The sequence below is a fragment of the Manis pentadactyla genome, chromosome 7, assembly GCF_030020395.1.
Source record: "Manis pentadactyla isolate mManPen7 chromosome 7, mManPen7.hap1, whole genome shotgun sequence".
Lineage (NCBI taxonomy): Eukaryota > Metazoa > Chordata > Mammalia > Pholidota > Manidae > Manis > Manis pentadactyla.
Genome location: NC_080025.1, coordinates 26,141,185 through 26,163,189, shown reverse-complemented (window position 1 = coordinate 26,163,189; position 22,005 = coordinate 26,141,185). Strand labels below are relative to the sequence as shown.

Genomic DNA, 22,005 nt, shown 5'->3' with positions numbered 1-22,005 from the left:
AAGTGGGTTAATACACATGCAAGGAACTCCATACAGTAAGCACACAATAAATACTAGCAATTCTTTTAAGCTATTGTTGTTTTTTTTACTTTGTGTTGTGAGATTTTCCAGGAAAGTTGTTGGCAAACTTAGATTTTATATGTGTATATAATACGTATATGTGTATTTTTTTCCTAAGCAACTTTAAAATAATTGTTAATTTCTGATTTTTTTTCTTATCGTAAGCTCAGGAGGGGACCTGAAGGAATTAATGTTTGTTTATTTTTTACCAATAAATAAAGACAGTGAAAAACAAAACAGGAAAACAGACCCAGACACTGGGTGTGCTCCTCATGTGCCTGTCCCCACCACTCTGCCACACCTCCTGCCACCACTCTGCTGCTTTATTTTCAGTGGCTGTAGGGCCCTCAACTCACCTGTCAGCTTCCTACCTGAAACATACATATGCACCTGTAATACATAGTCATGTGTATTGAAAATACAGTCGAATGCTACACGCATAGTAGCTTTTGTATATAATGAAGCCATAATTTTGATTCTTTATACTAAGCTTATTATTTAAAATTAGTTGAGGAAGGGGCCAAATTATTTTTAAAACCAAAATTATTTCGTATTCACATCCTTGCTGGTTTCAGACTATACATAAGAAAAGTATTTAAGTACTTAAACATACTTAACTCTTCTATTTTTAATAGAATGAATCCAAATATATCTTTAGCAAAGTAAACCAGAAGGTATATCGGCTTCAGTCCTACAAGGAATGCTTGTGAATTCTAAATAAAAGAAATGATGGTAAATTAAAGGATATGAAGAAGTATAAATCCAAGCGAGGAAACCTAGAAGATGCATCTTTTAAGTGAGTGAACGTCCCTTAAAACTGCCTCTTCAGAGAACTACATCTTGGTCTTCAATGTTGTGCTGTTTGCCGCTTTAAACAATTCTGAGCTCTGTCTGATTTGCTTTACCCACAGATTAGATGCGCTGCTGTGGAAAACGAAGCCACTGGGACAAGATGGACAGAGTCCGCGCATCCGGTGAAGCAGGAACTTCACATACTTACTCCTGCACGCAGGCACATCTGGCAAGACCTTACAAGGGGGGCTGTGGGCAGGTCCCTGCACACCCTCTCGCTCAGGGGAAAAAGCCGGTCTTTGGCTGTCAGCTTCTGACACACCTGCTCTCTTCGCTGGGTTCCGACACCACAGCTCACAGAACACTGCAAGGAGAATTGTGCAACAGTTAGATGGAGCGTGAGCCACACACCTGGCCGGCAACAGCCAAGTCTCAGATGGTGAAACGCGGGAGAGTTTTATACAGGGGGTGCCAATAAGCAAGCTGCTTCCCAGGCTCGAAAGTCCCTCAGGATCTGGGGGGGCTCTCCTCTCTTCTCCTCTCCCCTGCCCTCCCTTCCTTCCACCTCGTCTTTCTTTAATTAGTTTCCAGGACTTTCCTGCCATGGCTCACTTTGGGCACTGTTACTTTTGATATTGAATTTACTTATATTGCAAAATGACTTTGCTTTTGAATAAAAACAAAACATACCCATGAACAATTCAAGAAATAAAAAAGTATAACATTTTTTTAAAAAATCACCCAAACTGCTACTCATAACATTAATGTTTGATAACCAGTGTGTGTATAGCAATAGATACTTGATGATCATTTCATGTATGTGCAACTTTAATTAACAATTTTAATGCAATTTTATTAGGTGAATTAGATAAAAAGAAACTAAGATTTTTAGGTTGTGGAACATCTTTTCTCTTTCTCCCCCCAAGTGAGTAATTCTCCAAAGAACCCTCTAAAGTTAAGAGAAGATAAAAGAAACCAAACAGAGATTTAGGTAGTTGTTTTTAATGACGTATCTTGACTTAGCAAAGTGTACACTTGCTACCGGGAAGGATGAGGAAACAAGCACCTTTGCATTTCCTCCCAACACCCCCCAACTTCCAGTTAGTTTCCATCCTCTTCTTTAGATGATGCAAGGCTTCTGATATTTACACTGCTCTGAAATGCAACTCCTGATGGACGAGTCTTAATTCTGTCCTGCACCGACCTCAGTGCTCAGCTCCCATCGTTCTCGCCAGCGCCTGTAGTGCCTGGATGCCCTCCTTCTCCTTCAGTCTCTTGGCCCTGCGGGGGGCAAAGAAGGGCCTTGGCTTTCCCGGAGGGGCTCATGGGAATGCGTTCTCCGACCACCTCTCTGTTGCCTTTCGACATGAAGAGCAGCCCAGATGAAGAGATGATCTGTGGGTCACACTTCCTTTCCCTTCCGAGCATGCAGACCCCGTCCCGCTGCCTTCATGCACTGAATGCTGGGTAATGTGTGAGGCCAAGCAGGGGCTTTTTGTTGTTGCCCTTCCCTGCTCAGAAGCCCATGGAATCTTCTTCCATGAAGCTCAGCTCCTGAAGCGTGCTGTGTAGTGGGTCACCTTTCTTGGGGCATGGTACGCCGTGATGACTCACAGATCAAAGCTCCTGTTAGGGGAAGTTAATTCCCCTTTATCATCCCTGAACATTCTTTGTTCCACCTGTTTCGTTCTCACAAATATCAGTGATGCTTATCTGTCTGTCTTTCATGTCCATCACTGTTTCTAAAAACCAATTCGACATGTTTACTCCCTTCCGTCTCATTTTATGGGAGTTATTCCAGCTTGTGCACCATATCTGTTTACAGTCGTTTTTTTTGTTGTTGTTGCTTGTAATATAATTTTTATTACATTATTTTTTTTTAACTTATTCTTTTCAGGTTTTTTCCCTGGCTGGTCATCTCCTTCTGTTGACTTATAATCTCTTTTTGAACTCAAACCTCACTGTGAAGCCGCTCTTCCCCCAGACACCAGAGTTGTAATTGCCTCGGAAACACAGCCTATTTGTTGAAACGTCACTCTGGGTGATATCTTTGTGATGTGATGTTGTGCACGTGACTCTTGCTTCCTGCTCCTTTCCCCTTCAATTTCCCCCTCGGTTTGGGTGCATAGATTTTATGCTGAGCTTCGAATGCAGCCAGCACTTTGTGAATCACACGGTGGTGAGCAGTGAGCTGGGCACTTCCTGTGTTCATTGTCTTCAACTCTGTCACCAAATTCTTTTTTCTTTTGCCCACATCTCTCTTCAGATTTGGGCACTCACATGGGTGGTGTGACTCAGAGAAGAACCTCTGACACGCCTGGCTCACAGCGTAATAACCTGGCAGTTGCCACCCCCCTTCCTGCCCACCACCTCATCTCCGCAGCCTGGAGCCAGGAGGCCTGAGAGGTGCTTCCTCCGTCAGCTCCGGCCCCCCGTCCTGCTAGACAGCTCCGTCCCCAGGGGCAGCTAGTGCTTTGTCCTCGATCTGGTCTCTGAAATCAAAGAACTGTCACTTCCAGGACTGTCACACTTCTTCCCAGGGAAATCTATACCCCACTCGGCCCCTGGGGGAGGGTCTGTCAGATCTCAGCATTCCCTCTCATTCTGGTCCAGATTTTATGGTCTCTGGCTGGTGGGTTTCCTAATTTATAGTTTGGGATTGTGGCTATTTCATTGTTCACTGAAGACAGAGTGTTCCCTCTCTCTCATTCTCTTTGTGGGTTTTTTGTTGAGTTTCAAAGGAAGGGAATGGAATTTTTAAAAATGCCTTTGTTGTCATCTTTAACAGAAAGCCCTAGTTATTAATATTTTTCCATACAGAGAAAAGCTTTTTGTAAGTATTTGAACAAATAAGTTAAAATTATCATTCACCCAATTACGAGTTGCTTTTTTAACAAGTCAAATCATCATCTAGGAATTTCCCACACAAGAAAAATTAATGTCCACTTTTTATTAAACTACCATTGTTAACTATTTTTGTTGATGTAACAGGGAGTAAATCATTGCTGATCTCCACTCAAAAGCCATTTCTAATGATAAACATTTGACTTTTTCTCCCTATTATGAATGGGAGAATCATTTGTAAACCCCTTTTCTCCACAGTTCTGAGAGCTGTACCTTCTGGACTCCTCCAGGCCCAAGGGTCTGAGCATTCCCGTTCCTTTACCTGCATTCCTTCTAAGCTTGGGCTGTAATTCCGGCAGGTTCTATTGGGTGTTTCTTCGGAGCATAGGATGTGATCCCCTCTGGTGCCCTCTGACCTTCCTGAGTTCCCCGGGTGGGTCTGCCGGACCTGGGCTGCCCTCAGCCGCACACTGTGTCCTGGACTGTTTAGCCTCAGCTCTACTTGCTGAGGGCTCTGTTCGGAGTAGGACTGTGTCCTGTGGTAGCATTTATTAGTGATTCTCTGTCTCAGGATTCTTGACCCTTTCTCTTCCTTTAATCTCTGCCTAGCGGCTAGTCTCTCCTGTTGCATAGGGCTTGGCCTCACTAGTATCACTTTTGCGCAAGTTGTTACTTGCGTGTTTTTCCTTTCCTTTGACAACCCTAATTGCTCTGTTTCCTGTTGCTTGTTTATTTTTAGTGAGGGATTTGAGGATAGTAAACAACAATGCTGCCATCATGATTTTGCTTCCCTGGAAGGCTCCTAACCATTTTTAAAGGAACTACTGTAAACAGTTTATTCTTATCTACCACGGTATCTATCTCAAGCTGCATCTTGTATGACACTTTTGGGGACCCGACAGACAACTGTTTCCCCTCGATTTTCACACAGTTCTGTGGACGGACATTTATTTGGCTTTTTACACAAGTTTTCATCCGTCTGTCTCATCAAACTGGGAACTCACTGAAGACTATTCTGGGTTGTCTCAGTAAATGTCTGCTGGCTGAGTGTCAGTGGCTTCAAGGGCTGTGGCAATGACAAGATTTGGTTTAGGAGAAGCTTTAGAGGTCTTTTTTCATCTGTCAACAAGTATCTGCCAAGCACCAAGTGGGAGACACACACATGCATAGAGAGCCTGTCCCCTCTGGCAGCTACAATCCAGTTGAGAAAATGAGATGTATTCAGGTGCGTGTGTGTGTGTATGTCTGTGCAAGGTTTAAAGTAAGTGGAACAGGGAGAAGTGTGAGGACCTGAATACACTGGGTATATTCTGAATGGGTTGAATATAAGAGTAAACTCTCAGATTGCATCTAGAAAGACACTTATTCAAGTAAAAGAGTGGTTATCTACATAGTGATTAGTAGTAGAAACTCATAATTAATACTACCTAAAAAAAGAGTAAAAGGAAGGCTTTAGACTAAACCTTGAAAACTGGAATATTCTTTTATTCACACAAGGAATATCTGAACAGAGCTAATGCATATGGATCAAACACGCTGGGTAAGACCAAACTAACTCTTCAGGATAATGATTGATAGAATGGATCTTCATCTAGAAATCAGATATGTCCTAGCTCTACCAGACACCAAGTATGAAGATAAAGATTTTAAAAAAACCTTAGAGAAGCTCAACCAAGGTTCTTAGGCTTTGTAAAAAAGAGTCCAGAGTTTGGAACTTCTTGAGTGCATTTTCCTTCTAAGTACCATCAATAAACTGAAACTGTCTTATCAATAAGATAGTGTGTGTGGAGCCCTTTCATGCAGCTGTGTGCTGTAAATGCTTTACAAGTTCTTGGGGAGTGAGCTGATTATAACACTGGCCAATGCCCCTGGTGTACATCCTCCAATCATGGCTGGTTTCAAGCTATCAGTCTGATATCACTGAGCACGAGAGAAAGAGACCACAGTTGGCTCTTGCAAGCTAGTATGAGCCGGCTCCAACACATTACTTTGTGAGTCATAATTAATCATTCTATTGAAAATTAGTATGCCATATTTGGAAATCCTTGTGTCCAGGATATACCTTGAGCTGTTCTCCTTGAAATTTGTCGTTTATAGAGAGCTTTTCCTTTGTACTTAGCATATGGATGTATTTTAAGAACTGACGAGCTGGCAGGTGTAGGTAACTGAACACAAGAGTTGAAGAAGTCAGAGACGATTACATGGATAGTAGTGCCCTGACAGTGATGGGGAGTGACAGGGCCGGCGGGCTGGGAGGAGGACATCCCTACGCTTCCCCATGATGAGGAGGGTCCCCTTCAGAGAGCTGAGGATGTGGTATTGAACTAAAGGTTAGAGTCTGTTCCTGGAGATGGAGGATCACTTGTAGAAGTTAGAGAAAAGGTCAGGACACAGAATCAACTGTGCAGGGAATTAAAAATTCAGGGATAGAAATGAGAGGGTCAGATATTGAGTCTTGGAGATTTGAGAGAATACGAACCAGTTGTAAAGATGCAGTCTTGGTGCAACTAAGAAGTACCAAGAAATACCAAAAAGGAGAAAGATGAAGGGAGACAAAATGGCCAAATGCTCCATCAAAGTGCAGAGAATAGATGAGGAAAGTTATTGGATTTCATTCAAGAGATGGGGCCACAAAACAGGCTGCAGGTGGTATGTGGGTCACAGAAACACACCGTTTGGGAAGACTGCCCCATGTAAGTCAATGCTCCTTTCTTTAAATTTGAAAAGCAGTGTAAGAGCTGAAGGGTCCTTTCTGCCTAAGACGTGGTTCAGGTTTAAGGTATCAAGGAAATCTAATGAGGCAGCAAGTGAATAAAGCCCAAACATGCCATGAATTGAGCTAGTGTCCCAGAAAGGGGACTTTTCCAGCGACTGGCCTAGAGGGCTGGTTCTGCGGAAAACGGAAATTCTGGTGTGACCCCTCAGCCTCTCTGTGTCCCGGGTTAGTGGCCAGTTCCGGGGTGGGAGGGGGTGGGAGTGCGGGAGGGCCCGTATAGAGGACCCCAAGATGGACAGCTGCCCCGAGTGAGCCATCCTATGGCAGAGAGACTAGCGCAGCAGAAAGTGCTGAGAGGGTGGCAGCTTGGCACCAGCGTCCCTGACGTAACAAAGCTACTCTGCAGTGAAGTTGCTGCTCACAGGAGAAAAGCTGAACCAGGTAGGAAGCCCGAGCTGCTGGGCAGCGCGTGTCGGCTGCACCCAAGTCTGAATGGAGGCTTTTGGTCTCCAAGGTCGAGGCCGGCTCTACCTCCCCGTGAGTGTGCACACACCGGCTCTTCCAGCTGGTTTTCTGGAGACCAGGCCTTGCCTGGGAGGGGGAAACGTGTTGATCGTGTTCACGCTGAACCCTTGGAGCATGCACAGCCTGCTCTTGCCTGAGAATGGTTGCCTAGGAAACGGACTTACGGCAGGTCCAGCCCTGCTCGGGTGGGTGACCTTCTCTTCAGTTTCCTCTGGCTCTAAGGAATGGTTCTTTCGTCCTGGTCAGCAGGCCTGAGCCTGTCTAAAGATCACCACTCCAGTACCACTGCCTTTCTCCTGAGCTTGTAAGGACCCTTGAGGAAGAGTGCTTACCCGCTCAGAGCTCTCTTGGGCCCAAGGACTTGTCAGCAATCTCAGAGGCACTGGCCTCAGGGACACCATAAGCCAGATGGGAAGACTGTACGAACGGTCAGGAAGTAGCTCTCCATTGAAATGCAATGAAGACTGGGGTCACTGTGAGTTAAGGCTGGGAAATGCTGTATGATTTCAGGGCATGGAGGGTTTCACAGAGGGGGGAAGCTTAGAGCTGGATCCGGGATTGGAGGACAATGACCAGAGCTGAGGAACTAAGGCAGGAATGAGAAAAACCCAGCCACAGGTGTCACTTCTGTGGAATAACCAGCCACCCAGGTTCACCAGCTCACAGAGAAAATGAACAGGGGGTGTCCCCCCATCTCGTGTCTGCAAGGCCAGTAGGAAGAGTTTGTTCCAGAACCCAAGGTGGAACTGTGAAGGACTGTTTGTTCCTAGAGCAGCACAGCGTGCTGGGTCAGAACCCTGGGGGGCTCTGGGGGCTCCCTGGCTGCACACAGAAGCAAAGTGCCTGGCCCCACCACGGCCCCTGCTCACTCCCGCCCCTCCTGTTCCTGCCTCTGCCCTCAAGGGAGAGCAGCACCTGCCCCAAGAAGTCATTTCCCAGGCCGTTCCTAGCTCGGACACAGGAGGACGAGGGGCGGCCTGGGAAATGTTCTCAAACCGGAACTGTTTCGCTACCCCTGGGGACCCTGCTGGCATGCAGATGGCGATTCCTTGAGTCTGGGTGGCGGACTTAAGATTCCTCCTGACTTATGAGCTCCCAGCTTGTAGGAAGAGACGCCACCTTGGCTAGTCCCTGTGTCACGCTCAGTGCAGTAAGGACACAAAGCATTCCAGTGCCAAGAGCTCTCTGCAGGAAGCTGTGGCCTCCCCTCCCTGCAGCTCTGTCCCAGCTTCACGGAGACGGGCACCGGACGCCTCACCTCTGACAGCGGGGAGCAGCCCGACTGCGCTGCTGGGGCTTAGCTGGGTGACCGCGATAGATGCTGCCCACCCACCAGCCTACGCAGAGGCCTTCTGCTAGGCCTGACCCAGACCCAGAGGAACTCCTGAAGGAAAGCCGTCTTGGGGCCTCTCCTACTCCACGCGGACATAGGAGCATAAGTACAGCAAAGCTTTTGCGCACAAAGCTCCCCAGGGAAGACTTCCATCCCCCCTTCCCCGCTGCAGCCTGGGAGGACGCCACACCCAGGCAGCTGCCCCTCGGTCCAGGCCCTGCCTGCAGGGCGACCCAGCTCGAGGAGAGTCCCAGCCACGGCAGCAGCTCCAGCTCCTTGGAAGCCCGGCCGAGGGAGGGGGCACAGTGGCTGGACCTGGGCCTCTGCTGCTCTGCAGACCCTGGAGAGCGGGGCTTCTCTCTTTTCTTGAGCCTTTTCTGGGGGTTTGGGGCAACATTTAAGTTTACCCTCAGAGGCCTGTAGGACGACCTGCTGTGTTAGTTAAGATATTTTTTAAATCCTACCATTTAATTGAGCCAGACAATTAAAAGAGGGAAAATGTAAAGCTAAAGAACACACAGGCAGAGGAAGGTGGGCTTTTCCTCAGGAGGGTGGGCAGGGTCTGTCTGCTGGGTGTCCCTACACCCAATATCTCAGGTTATCCTCACAATCACCACCGCACTTAGAAGGAAAATGGGGTTCAGACAGATTAAGGGTCTTGAACAAGGACACCAGTTTTAGGCATTAGGCTGGGGTCCATCACGAGTCCGTTTGGTGCAAAACCCTGTGCTTCTGCATCAAGGACATGAGTGACCACACACCCTGCACACTAACCCCAGGTTTGAATCCTAGCTCTACCCTTGGGGATGTTATTAACTTGAATGTACGTCTGCTTCCCCATCTACAGAAATGGAGACAATGCCTACTTCCAGGGCTGGTGTAGGATGAGATGAGAGTGGCAGATGTGAGCCCAGCACCATAGGATTCAGGATCATCAACATCAGGTACTGACCCTTCTCATTTGTGGAGACTGTTTCTGATGTCAGATTTCCTCTCTAGCCCCACTGGAGGTTGCAGACCTCTGACCCCATGCCTCAACTACCTGCTTCTGATTCTGTGCCAGAACCTCAGCCTGTCGGTGTCAAGCATGCAAGACGGGAGCACAGGACTGGATGCAGAATAAAGGCCTAGAATGCAAGGGGCAATAGTTGAAGGAAAGCCCTGCAGGGCCCCCAGGGACTCACACTTGCTTTGCAGGCTATACGGCCACTGGAGATCCTGAACAAGTGGGTGACTTGGTGGACACAAGGATGAGAACACTGGGGTGCGAGGAGGTTTGGACACAGGTGGGGAGATCAGGGGGTGCAGGACCCCTTGGAACAAAGTTTAAAGGCACAGATTGTGCCCCCACTTTGCCAGCCATAGGAGCTCAGGCCATGTACTTCACTTATTTGGGTTTAATTTTTCCCACCTGACAAATAAGGGATCTTCGCTGGACTGTGGTAAATCCTGCCAGCAGGGAAACGATGTGCTGGACTCGGCTTGTCACAAGTAATCTGAGCTTGAGATGCTAAAGGGAAAAACTGGCGGGTAGCAATTGAATGCAGAGGGGCACCGAGTGGAAGTGACGGGGCTAATAACTCCATCCCAGGCGATGCAGGGAGGAGGAGAACCGCGCTGATTGTGAGGGTATGACTTGGGCAGTTCCAGAGAAGGGGGTGATGGGGTCTGGTTTAGGAGGCAGGTGGCGAGTCCTGTTTAAATAATACTGAGTCAAACTGAAGACGAGTCCCTGGGGGCCCAGACCAGGGCACCCGCCCAGCCCTGGGGAGGAGCACATGGCCCCTGAAATGTGGCTCCCTGGCTGCCCTCCCCACCTCCCAGGGGCCCCAGCTCTCACCCCGTGGAGGCAGTGTTTAGAGGCTGAAAGCCAGGAGAGGCCAAAAGAAGGGGCTGCAGAGGTGGGGCCGGGCCTTACCTTGGACCAGTCCCCCAAGGCTAGGTGTGGAGGGCAGTCCGTTCTCACACAGGATTTATGGGAAGATGCCTTGGGTCCCGGGCACCATTCATCTGAGAGACTCAAAATGCTGCCATTTGTTAACAGCTGCCGGCAGGTGACTCGCCGGGGTTCTGAGTCCCCCTGCCACATGTCCCGGAACACTGAGAAGGCGGGAGGAGGGGGTCAGAGGATCCGGCCTGCTGCACGTTAGTGCAACAGAGAGCGCTCGTGGTCATGCCTGGGGCCCGCAGTGTGCCGTACCTGCTGCCATTCCTCAATATGCCAGCTGGGAGGGCAATCAAACTGATTGCAGGCCTGTAAGGCGTGGGGCTTTGCATCTCTGCATTCCGCAGGAGGGGCTGGGGACTCGCCGGGGTTCAGGCAGCACACGTCTCGGGTCTGGATTCCAACAACACAGGTGGCTGAGCAGGGCCCCCAAGGGCTGGTGTGCCACCTGTACGAAGACAAGCAGGGCAAGTGACTGTCCCCCGAGGCCACGCGTACCAGTCACAGCACGGACACTTCAGGTTCTCAGAGCTCCCAGACCTCACCCCCCATATACAGACCCCATATACAGCATTCCCATCAATGTATGGGATCAAAATACAGGAACACAAGTTTTAAAGACATGAAATGTCAGAAAAGTGGTTAAAGATTTTACCCATTTGAGAAAGTCCAGAGTAAAAAAGAAGCAAATTTATCTCCAACCTACCACCATATATCAATAATAAAATCTTGGTTTTTGTTTTGAACAGAGCCCCAAGGCAAAGATGATTTATATAGTTGTCAAAAGAATTTTTAAATGCTTAAAAGCACACTTCAGGAAAATTTCAGGGCACCTGGATTCACTCTTTGGACTATCCCTAAGAAAAATTTTTTATGTTAGGATTGAATTTACAACACATACTATAAAGTGATTCCTTTCCAGTAAGGTCTTGGAAAAATCAGGTTTTCTCATGAAACATTTGTAAAAATGAAAAACCAGGGTGGCTGCTGCTGACACATATTTCCAAGTTCTCTTCAAAGACGAATCTCTCAACTTGCAGTCCCACTAGGAGCACCTGCGAGGGCCTAGATTCTACATCCATTTCAACCCTGGACAACAGAATTTTTAAAAGTCTCTGTCCATCTGTTGGGTGAAGAATTGCACATTATGGTTGTTTTAATTTGTGGAAATATTTAATTATTAGTGAACATTCATTTTTAACTAGTTACCACAGAGATTTATCATGGGGAAACAATTTTACAATGCCTTAAGTTGCCATGGAAAGGATATTCACTCCAGGGTTAGTTTGTAATAGAAAAAAATAAAAAAATAAATTAAATTTTACAAAATGGAAGACTATCTAGATGTTTAACAATGAAAGGCCAAATAAATAATGGGCTATTCATACAACGTAATGCCAGTAGCCTTTAAAAAATAAAGTAGGTACATAGTTATTGACATGGAAATACCTTCATGATATATTTTTATTAGAAAATGGACCATCCAATACCTTAGAGTATGATTATATTATTTTATGCATTTATATATAAATGCATGCAGAAAAAAATGTCCAGATCATTATACATTGAAATGTTAACAGTGATGATTTCTAAGTGAAAGATTTTTATTTTCTTTATTCTTGCCAGTACTTTTTCCTGACTTTTCTTCTAATAAACAGTCATGGTTAGAAAAAGTCAAGTCTTTGAAAAAAAATTAGTGTTTTGTTTAACTTTAAAAAAGTTAGTGTTGAGGGTGGGGCGGAAGATGGCGGCGTGAGTAGAGCAGCGGAAATCTCCTCCCAAAACAACATATATCTATGAAAATATAACAAAGACAACCCTTCCTAGAATAAAGACCAGAGGACACAGGACAATATCCAGACCACATCCACACCTGAGAGAACCCAGTGCCTCGCGAAGGGGGTAAGATACAAGCCCCGGCACCGCGGGAGCCGAGCGCCCCTCCCCCCAGCTCCCGGCGGGAGAAGAGCAGGCAGAGCGGGAGGGAGACGGAGCCCAGGACTGCCGAACACGCAGCCCCAGCCATCCGGGCCAGAGTGCAGGGCGCTCGATACTGGGAAAACAGGGCAGCAAGAACAGTGAGCGGGCACTGGAGGCTGGGCGACAGAGGACATAAGAAAAGCGCGCGACCATTTTTTTTTTTTCCTTTTTTGCTGCTTTGTTTTGGCGAGCGCTTTTTGGAAGTCTTAAAGGGACAGGGACCCCAATATTAGGGAAACAGGGCAGAAAGACCGGTGAGCAGAGGCCTGAGGCTGGCACCGGAGAATAAAGAAAAACGAACGACCACCTTTTTTTTTTTTAATTAAAAATTTTTTTTTTTTTTAATTAAAAAAATTTTTTTTCTTGTTTTTTTTTGTGGTCGTTGTTTTGTTTTGGCGGGTGCTTTTTGGAAGTCTTAAAGGGGCAGGGCGGGCCACTTAATCCAGAGGTAGGGAATCCGGGATCTCTGGGCACCCTAACCCCTGGGCTGCAGGGAGCAGGGAGGCCCCTTACGGAGATAAATAGCCTCCCAGCAGCTCCTGCTCCAACGCGACTCCACCATTTTGGAGTAGCTGCCCGAGCTAGGCCACGCCCACAGCAACAGCGGAGAATAACTCCATAGCAGCCGGGCAGGAAGCAGAAACCCTGTCTGCGCGCAGCTGCACAGCACAAGCCACTAGAGGCCGCTGTTCTCCCAGGAGAGGAGGGCCACAAACCAACAAGAAAGGAAGTCCTTCCAGCCGTCACTCGTCCCAGTTCTGCAGACTATTCCTACCACCATGAAAAGGCAAAGCTACAGGCCGACAAAGATCACAGAGACAACACCAGAGAAGGAGACAGACCTAACCAGTCTTCCTGACAAAGAATTCAAAATAAGAATCATAAACATGCTGACAGAGATGCAGAGAAATACGCAAGAAAAATGGGATGAAGTCCGGAAAGAGATCACAGATGCCAGAAAGGAGATCGCAGAAATGAAACAAACTCTGGAAGGGTTTATAAGCAGAATGGATAGAATGCAAGAGGCCATTGATGGAATTGAAATCAGAGAACAGGAACGCATGGAAGCTGACATAGAGAGAGACAAAAGGATCTCCAGGAATGAAACAATATTAAGAGAACTGTGTGACCAATCTAAAAGGAGCAATATCCGTATTATAGGGGTCCCAGAAGAAGAAGAGAGAGGCAAAGAGATGGAAAGTATCTTAGAAGAAATAATTGCTGAAAACTTCCCCACACTGGGGGAGGAAGTAATCAAACAGACCACGGAAATACACAGAACCCCCAACAGAAAGGATCCAAGAAGGGCAACACCAAGACACATAATAATTAAAATGGCAAAGATCAAGGACAAGGAAAGAGTGTTAAAGGCAGCTAGAGAGAAAAAGGTCACCTATAAAGGGAAACCCATCAGGCTAACGTCAGATTTCTCAACAGAAACCCTACAGGCCAGAAGAGAATGGCATGATATATTTAATACAATGAAACAGAAGGGACTTGAACCAAGGATACTGTATCCAGCACGACTATCATTCAAATATGATGGTGGGATAAAACAATTCCCAGACAAACAAAAGCTGAGGGAATTTGCTTTCCACAAACCACCTCTACAGAACATCTTACAGGGACTGCTCTAGATGGGAGCACTCCTAGAAAGAGCACAGCACAAAACACCCAACATATAAAGAATCGAGGAGGAGGAACAAGAAGGGAGAGAAGAAAAGAATCTCCAGACAGTGTATATAACAGCTCAATAAGCGAGCTAAGTTAGGCAGTAAGATACTAAAGAGGCTAACCTTGAACCTTTGGTAACCACGAATTTAAAGCCTGCAATGGCAATAAGTACATATCTTTCAATAGTCACCCTAAATGTTAATGGGTTGAATGCACCAATCAAAAGACACAGAGTAACAGAATGGATAAAAAAGCAAGACCCATCTATATGCTGCTTACAAGAAACTCACCTCAAACCCAAAGACATGTACAGACTAAAAGTCAAGGGATGGAAAAACATATTACAAGCAAACAACAGTGAGAAGAAAGCAGGGGTTGCAGTACTAATATCAGACAAAATAGACTTCAAAACAAAGAAAGTAACAAGAGATAAAGAAGGACACTACATAATGATAAAGGGCTCAGTCAAACAAGAGGATATAACCATTCTAAATATATATGCACCCAACACAGGAGCACCAGCATATGTGAAACAAATACTAACAGAACTAAAGGGGGATATAGACTGCAATACATTCATTCTAGGAGACTTCAACACACCACTCACCCCAAAGGATAGATCCACTGGGCAGAAAATAAGTAAGGACACGGAAGCACTGAACAACACAGTAGAGCAGATGGACCTAATAGACATCTATAGAACTCTACATCCAAAAGCAGCGGGATATACATTCTTCTCAAGTGCACATGGAACATTCTCCAGAATAGACCACATACTAGGCCACAAAAAGAGCCTCAGAAAATTCCAAAAGATTGAAATCCTACCAACCAACTTTTCAGACCACAAAGGCATAAAACTAGAAATAAACTGTACAAAGAAAGCAAAGAGGCTCACGAACACATGGAGGCTTAACAACACGCTCCTAAATAATCAATGGATCAATGACCAAATCAAAATGGAGATCCAGCAATATATGGAAACAAATGACAACAACAACACTAAGCCCCAACTTCTGTGGGACACAGCAAAAGCAGTCTTAAGAGGAAAGTATATAGCAATCCAAGCATACTTAAAAAAGGAAGAGCAATCCCAAATGAATGGTCTAATGTCACAACTATCGAAATTGGAAAAAGAAGAACAGATGAGGCCTAAGGTCAGCAGAAGGAGGGACATAATAAAGATCAGAGAAGAAATAAATAAAATTGAGAAGAATAAAACAATAGCAAAAATCAATGAAACCAAGAGCTGGTTCTTCGAGAAAATAAACAAAATAGATAAGCCTCTAGCCAGACTTATTAAGAAGAAAAGAGAGTCAACACAAATCAACAGTATCAGAAACGAGAAAGGAAAAATCACGACGGACCCCACGGAAATGCAAAGAATTATTGGAGAATACTATGAAAACCTATATGCTAACAAGCTGGGAAACCTAGGAGAAATGGACAACTTCCTAGAAAAATATAACCTTCCAAGATTGACCCAGAAAGAAACAGAAAATCTAAACAGACCAATTACCAGCAACGAAATTGAAGAGGTAATCAAAAAACTACCAAAGAACAAAACCCCCGGGCCAGATGGATTTACCTCGGAATTTTATCAGACATACAGGGAAGACATAATACCCATTCTCCTTAAAGTTTTCCAAAAAATAGAGGAGGAGGGGATACTCCCAAACTCATTCTATGAAGCTAACATCACCCTAATACCAAAACCAGGCAAAGACCCCACCAAAAAAGAAAACTACAGACCAATATCCCTGATGAACGTAGATGCAAAAATACTCAACAAAATATTAGCAAACCGAATTCAAAAATACATCAAAAGGATCATACACCATGACCAAGTGGGATTCATTCCAGGGATGCAAGGATGGTACAACATTCGAAAGTCCATCAACATCATCCACCACATCAACAAAAAGAAAGACAAAAACCACATGATCATCTCCATAGATGCTGAAAAAGCATTTGACAAAGTTCAACATCCATTCATGTTAAAAACTCTCAGCAAAATGGGAATAGAGGGCAAGTACCTCAACATAATAAAGGCCATCTATGATAAACCCACAGCCAACATTATATTGAACAGCGAGAAGCTGAAAGCATTTCCTCTGAGATCGGGAACTAGACAGGGATGCCCACTCTCTCCACTGTTATTTAACATAGTACTGGAGGTCCTAGCCACGGCAATCAGACAAAATAAAGAAATACAAGGAATCCAGATTGGTAAAGAAGAAGTTAAACTGTCACTATTTGCAGATGACATGATACTGTACATAAAAAACCCTAAAGACTCCACCCCAAAACTACTAGAACTGATATCGGAATACAGCAAAGTTGCAGGATACAAAATCAACACACAGAAATCTGTGGCTTTCCTATATACTAACAATGAACCAACAGAGAGAGAAATCAGGAAAACAACTCCATTCACAATTGCATCAAAAAAAATAAAATACCTAGGAATAAACCTAACCAAAGAAGTGAAAGACTTATACTCTGAAAACTACAAGTCACTCTTAAGAGAAATTAAAGGGGACACTAACAGATGGAAACTCATCCCATGCTCGTGGCTAGGAAGAATTAATATCGTTAAAATGGCCATCCTGCCCAAAGCAATATACAGATTTGATGCAATCCCTATGAAACTACCAGCAACATTCTTCAATGAACTGGAACAAATAATTCAAAAATTCATATGGAAACACCAAAGACCCCGAATAGCCAAAGCAATCCTGAGAAAGAAGAATAAAGTAGGGGGGATCTCACTCCCCAACTTCAAGCTCTACTATAAAGCCGTAGTAATCAGGACAATTTGGTACTGGCACAAGAGCAGAGCCACAGACCAATGGAACAGACTAGAGAATCCAGACATTAACCCAGACATATATGGTCAATTAATATTTGATAAAGGAGCCATGGACATACAATGGCAAAATGACAGTCTCTTCAACAGGTGGTGCTGGCAAAACTGGACAGCTACATGTAGGAGAATGAAACTGGACCATTGTCTAACCTCATATACAAAAGTAAACTCAAAATGGATCAAAGACCTGAATGTAAGCCATGAAACCATTAAACTCCTGGAAGAAAACATAGGCGAAAACCTCTTAGACATAAACATGAGTGACCTCTTCTTGAACATATCTCCCCGGGCAAGGAAAACAACAGCAAAAATGAGTAAGTGGGACTATATTAAGCTGAAAAGCTTCTGTACAGCAAAAGACACCATCAATAGAACAAGAAGGATCCCTACAGTATGGGAGAATATATTTGAAAATGACACATCCGATAAAGGCTTGACGTCCAGAATATATAAGGAGCTCTCACGCCTCAACAAACAAAAAACAAATAACCCAATTAAAAAATGGGCAGAGGAACTGAACAGACAGTTCTCCAAAAAAGAAATACAGATGGCCAACAGACACATGAAAAGATGCTCCACATCGCTAATTATCAGAGAAATGCAAATTAAAACTACAATGAGGTATCACCTCACACCAGTAAGGATGGCTGCCATCCAAAAGACAAACAACAACAAATGTTGGCGAGGCTGTGGAGAAAGGGGAACCCTCCTACACTGCTGGTGGGAATGTAAGTTAGTTCAACCATTGTGGAAAGCAGTATGGAGGTACATCAAAATGCTCAAAACAGACTTACCATTTGACCCAGGAATTCCACTCCTAGGAATTTACCCTAAGAATGCAGCAAGCAAGTTTGAGAAAGACAGATGCACCCCTATGTTTATTGCAGCACTATTTACAATAGCCAAGAATTGGAAGCAACCTAAATGTCCATCAATAGATGAATGGATAAAGAAGATGTGGTACATATACACAATGGAATACTACTCAGCTATAAGAAAAGGGCAAATCCAACCATTTGCAGCAACATGGATGGAGCTGGAGGGTATTATGCTCAGTGAAACAAGCCAAGCGGAGAAAGAGAAATACCAAATGATTTCACTTATCTGTGGAATATAAGAACAAAGGAAAAACTGAAGGAACAAAACAGCAGCAGAATCACAGAACTCAAGAATGGACTAACAGGTACCAAAGGGAAAGGGACTGGGGAGGATGGGTGGGTAGGGAGGGATAAGGGGGGGAGAAGTAGGGGGGTATTAAGATGAACATGCATGGGGGGGTAGGAGAAAAGGGAGGGCTGTATAACACAGAGAAGGCAAGTAGTGATTCTACAACATTTTGCTATGCTGATGGACAGTGACTGTAAAGGGGTTTATAGGGGAGACCTGGTATAGGGGAGAGCCTAGTAAACATAATATTCGTCATGTAAGTGTAGATTAGTGATAGCAAAAAAAAAAAAAAAAAAAAAAGGGCAGTTCCTGTGTGGTAACCTCCAACGAGTTCTACACAAGGGTATAAAGGGCATATAAAAGTGTAGGCAAAGGGTCTGTTTGTGTTTATACAGAGGATCAAAGCCTAATTGGGCTACCCCGAAAATGAACTAAGATACGATATGAAAAAGAACTTCCAACATCTGCACCCTCTGGAAGACTCATGCCAGAAGATGATCATCAAAAAACCCCAACAAAGATCCACGCACTGCTACAGCTGTAGATGCACTCATCCCACCAGTTCCTGGACCTGCCATGGGAATGAGGAAGGAGATATCTAAGCTGGCCTGTGCATACAGTAAAACAACAAAATTGGACTGGATCTATACTGTTGGAACTCAACCAAGAATTTGGAGAAGTGCAAATTGTAGCGCTCCAAAGTCTTACAACTACAAACTATTTATTGTTAAAAGAACATATGGCATGTGAACAGTCCCCAGGAATGGGTTGTTTTAATTTGTCTGATTTCTCTCAGACTGTTCAAGTTCAGTTGGACAATATCCACCATATCATAGATAAGTTTACACAAATGCCTAAGGTGCCTAACTGGTTTTCTTGGTTTCACTGCAGATGGCTGGTAATTACAGATATGCTTTGGTTATGTAACTATACTCCTATTATGTTAATGTGTGTGTGCAATTTAAGTAGAAGCTTAAAACCTATACATGCTGAAGTTACTCTACAAGAAGATATATCAAAGAAATAATCAATCTTCCCATGTTTTCTTCTGCCTGCTACTTCTATAGCTTTTCTTCTTCCTTCCTAATTACAACCCTTAAATAGAATTCGTGCCTCATATCAAATTTACCGAGTATCATAATTCTTCCAAGTGGTAAAGATACCTCAAGACAAATGCTGGGCATAGAAGCCACAGGGCATAAATATGCAAAGAAGTAAAAAGCTAACTTTTTCAAACAATAAGGCTTCTCTCTCACTTACCAACTTCACATTTCCCTGTATGGCCCCGGAAGATGACTGGTTAGCCAGAGACGGGTAAGATTCCTCAAGGGAGGAACAACCTAAGACAGGCACAGTCGCAGGGGGGCCATCAGGTGAGAAATTGGGGATCAACAGAGGTGAGGCTTAGAACCTCACCCCCCCGTTCTGAGAGAAATCTTCTGCATACGTGGATGTTTTATTGCCCTGGTCTAGCTTGGATTAACACATAGTCTACAGGCACACACCTGATCATCTACATGTGCTCTCTTACAACACTAAACTATGTTTTCTACCTTTATCTTGTATCTACCTACCACTTCAGCATTTTATTAAAAATAATAATAATAAAGAGAGAAATGTGGTATCCACATATAAATCAAGTATAAAAACCAAATGAGTATTCATATTTGAACTGACTGTTTATAGTTCATAATGCATGAGCAAAACCGAAAGTTTCTGTGATGACTGCCCTTGTACTGTTCACTATGTAACTTATTCATTATGTAAGAATTTGTTCTCCATGTAAGAACTTGTTTGTTATGCCTCAGAAGATTGGAGACTGACAAAAATTAGGCTTGGGGTGGAATAATGATTGTGCATTGAGCATTGACTCCCCTATACAGAATTTTATTGTCGTGAACAACCATTTGATCAATAAATATGAGAGATGCCCTCACAAAAAAAAAAAAAAAAAAAAAAAAAAGGACAGACTTCCAATGGTAAAATAAATTAGTAACCGGGATGTAATGTATAGCATAAGGAATATAGTCAAGATATTGTAACAGCCTGGTAGCGTGATAGCTGGAACCTAGAATTATGTATATAAATGTTCTACCACTGTGTTGTACACTTGAAACTCATGTAATGTAATACTGTGTGTCAACTACCCTTCAATAAAAAATAATTATTAAAAAAAAAAAAAAAGTTAGTGTTTACCTTAAGGTGACTTCCAGTTTTTCTGATGTCTGATTTTCTAGAATAAAAATGTTTTGCTTGTGTAAATAAGCGGAAAAATGAGAAATAAAAGGTAGGATTCAAGACAAATATAATAGGACAAAAGAGTAAAATTTTTACTTATGAAGGCAAAAGTTCACAGTGAAGATATGGAAAGCATACAAGTATGAAGCCTGGATAAAAAGCATAAAAAGGAATGAAGTATGAGCTGTTAGATACAAGAAAAATGGAAGGATGTGTAATAAAATGTTATTTTAAAAGGTTTTAAAAAAAGGATTAAACCCTCATGCCCTCATGTAACTCTGATTACCTCTAACAGCCCTAATGTCTGCACACCATCACACTGGAGGTTGGGAATTCTACATAGGAATTTGGGGAGGGGCCCTTACAGGAAGAGAAACCAGAGAGCTCTCTCCCTCATGATCAGAAGGAAATCAATAGCCTTTAATGAATATGTTAAAAAGAAAGAAAGGTGGAAAATAATCATAATCTAAGTATTTATTTCAAGAAGTTAAAAAAAGACCAGCAAATTAAACCAAAGAGAGAAGAGAGAAAACAAGATGAGAACAGATATACAAAAACAAAAGTTGACACTTCAAAAGACTAACAAAATTGATAAATTTATGGTGAAATAGGAAGAACAAAAAAGAGAATACACAATTTACCAACTTCAGGAATTTAAGGGAGGATCTCAAAGGCATTAAAAATAATAAGAATATAATATCTGTAGACGAAAACATTATATCAAAAATGTACTGTCATTACGTCAACAATAAATTTTAAGATTTAAATGAACTGAAAATATTCCTACAAAACTAACCAAAACTAACACAAAAATGGAGAGGAATCTGAATAGTCCTCTCCCTCTTAAATGTGTAACTTAAAATATTTAAAAAAATAAAGTCCAGTGTCAGATGGCTTTCCTGACGAAGTTCTACTAAATATTTAAGGCATAAAAAAGTTCAACGTTACATATACTCCCCAGAAAATATAAGTAAAGGTAAAACTTCCCAATTAATTTAAGTCAGTGTCACTCAGAAACACATATGTAAAAATCCTAAACAAAATATTAGCGATGAGGTGATATATAAAAAGAATATTACATCATGACCAAGTAGGGGTTATTTAAGAGAGGCAAAGCTGGTTCAACCTTGGAAATTTAATTGGTATTTATGACTTTAACAAAATACAGGAAAGAAATCATGTGATCATTTCAACAGAGGTGAAAAAAACATTTAACAAATTTCAACAGATGTTTCATGATTAAAAATTTTCTGACAAAAGTAAGCTACCAAAACGCAAGTGGAGGGAGGGGGGAGCAGAGGAAGAGAGCAAGATATCATAGTTCCCCTCTGTTTCAAAAAAGTATCAATAATAATTCAAGACATAAGGGTAAAGACATTCTCCCATTAAAACAAACAAAAAAAATCAGCATCTCAGTAAACCAGAAATCAAAAAGAAATGGTGCTGACGTGGACTGAAGTTCTCCAGGCTTACTGGATGCCAGGATTGGAAATTTGCAATGTCAGCCAGGAGTTCAATTTGTACCAGGAATTTAAACAAATGGCACCATGGTGAGGTGGGTGACTGACACTGAACTCATTTCTAGGAAAACAGGAGTTTCAACTGGGGCCTGTATGTGGCTGGAGTTTGTCAGCTGCCTGGGATGACATGAAAGAATGGAGGTAACCTTCAGCCTGGTTGTTGAACTAAGCTATCATACAATTGTGGGAGGGGTTCTGCAACAATTCCCCCAAAGCCAAAAGAAGTGATGGGAGACCTGGTTCTGATCTGAGGATTGTGGGGAGAGGTATTTGTACAAGTCAACACAAAAGTTCCAAATAGGAACACATAACTCCCATTCAATATGGGCTCAGAAACCAACTGGT

General features: G+C 43.5%; 1 pseudogene; it reads right to left on the bottom strand.

Annotated features, from left to right (window-relative positions):
- The window catches only part of LOC118935672 (ADAMTS-like protein 3), a 99,831-nt pseudogene that overhangs the window by 39,901 nt on the left and 37,925 nt on the right, over positions 1 to 22,005 (bottom strand).